The sequence below is a fragment of the Vicugna pacos genome, chromosome 28 (assembly GCF_048564905.1).
Source record: "Vicugna pacos chromosome 28, VicPac4, whole genome shotgun sequence".
In the NCBI taxonomy this organism is placed as follows: domain Eukaryota; kingdom Metazoa; phylum Chordata; class Mammalia; order Artiodactyla; family Camelidae; genus Vicugna; species Vicugna pacos.
This window is the reverse complement of record NC_133014.1, coordinates 14,376,831-14,378,654: the sequence shown is the minus strand read 5'-3', so window position 1 is coordinate 14,378,654 and position 1,824 is coordinate 14,376,831. Positions and strand designations below refer to the sequence as shown.

At 39.4% G+C, this 1,824-nt stretch overlaps 1 non-coding gene across 1 annotated transcript; it reads right to left on the bottom strand.

Moving 5' to 3' along the window:
• Positions 1 to 1,424: 1,424 nt before the first annotated feature.
• On the bottom strand, positions 1,425 to 1,559 carry LOC116285938 (small nucleolar RNA SNORA70). The gene has a single exon (XR_004195706.1). It is a non-coding gene; the product is annotated as a small nucleolar RNA SNORA70 (small nucleolar RNA).
• Between the last annotated feature and the right edge of the window lie 265 nt (positions 1,560 to 1,824).

The window sequence follows — 1,824 nt, the reverse complement described above, 5'->3', positions numbered from 1 at the left end:
TTTCAAATTTCCAATCTCCTAGGATGTAGGAGAGTCGTTGACTTGTATATATCAACTTGATATTAAAAATGTTTTTAATTTGTCTTAAAATTTCTGCTTTGACCCATGTGTTATTTAGAAGTACACTGTTTACTCTCTGTGTGTTTTCTTTTGGAATATTGCAGGTATGTTTCTGTTATTGATTTCTAATCTAATTCCTGTGAGGGCTGAGGGCAGAAACTGTATGATTTCTATCCTTTTATATTTGTTAAGGTGTTTTAAAATGGCCCAAAATGTGGTCTGTTTTAGTAAATGTTCGACATGAGCTTGTGACGAATGTATATCCCACTGTTGCTGAGTGAAGTCCTTTATAAACATCAATTTTATTCAGTTGACAGATGGTGTTACTGTGCTCAACTATGTCCTTACTGACTTTCTGGCCCCTAGATCCATCCATTGGTGATAAAAGGATGTTGAAGACTCTAACGTAGATAGTGGATTCATCTGTTTCTCTCTGCAGTTCAATTAGTTTTCGCTCATGAATTTTGATGCTGCATTGTTAGATGTGTCAGAATTGGGAGAATAAACTCCTTTTTCATTATGTAATACCCTCTCTTTTTCCTGATAACATTTTGAGCTCTGAATTTTTCTTAATTAATATAGCTACTCTAACTTTTTTTTATTGTTAGCACGGTATATCATTATTCATGCTTATACTTTTAATTAATGTGTCTTTATATTTAATTTGGACTTGTTGTAGACAACACATAGATGAGATGGGCCTTGCTTTTTGATCCATCTAACAATCTCAGTCATTTAACCGGTCCATGTAGACCGCTGACATTCTGAGTGATGCTGATGTAATTAACGTCTCCTCCATCCGCTCCTGTTCTCTACTGTTGCCCTTATTTTTGTTGCTATTTTTGTCTTGTATTCTTTTTCTGTACTTTGTGGTTTTTAAGTGAGCATTAAATGCGATTACAATTTCTCTCCTTAGCATGTCAGTTATACTTGTGTTTTCTTTTTTGTTTCTGGCCAGGAAGTAGGATTTATTGGTAAGTAACCGTGGGGCCGTGCTGAAGCCCTTAGAAGTGCAGGGCCCACCATTTATCCAGGGGCCATTATTAGGAATGTGTTTGGTCCCACAGCCATCTGGCTTGAGCTGATTTTCAGCCACTATATACTCAGATACATCTGCATTAAACTTGGTAAGGCCCCACTTTTGGGAGATGTAAAATTCTAGCAGCCAGCTACCTTGAACGTGGTCTCGCAGGGGGCCTCAGTCCCATGCTTCTTGTTCTGCAGTGTGGTGTAGATGGACATGACGACTGGTCGGCATGGACCCTGGCCAGGCTGCCTCAGGCTTTTTGAAGGCACCACCGCATACCTGTCTGGAGCCTATGCTGGGGACAGCATGAGGTCAGACACGAATGTCTGCTAGGATGGGCTGTCTCCATGTCCCTTTGGGCAACGCACATGAGCCACAGGCTGCATTCACTACCAAGGAGGCTGCTGTCTGCAGCCATTGGGCATCAGGACCCCCAAGAGGAAAAGAACATGATTGGCTTAATTGGCTGCAGTTTTTTTTTTGTTTCTTTTTGTTTACCTTTTTTAGTATTCATCCCAGAGTCTGAAATATACATTTACAGCTAATCCAAGTCCACTTTCAGATAATACTATGCACATCACCATCCGTGTGAGTGCCTCGTGATAACAAAATAACCCTAATTCCTCCTTCCTGTCCCTTATATCATTGCTGCCACTCATTTCATATATACATAAGCACACATATATGTATGTATATAACATTAACATATATAATCAACTACAGTCTAGATGTTATTA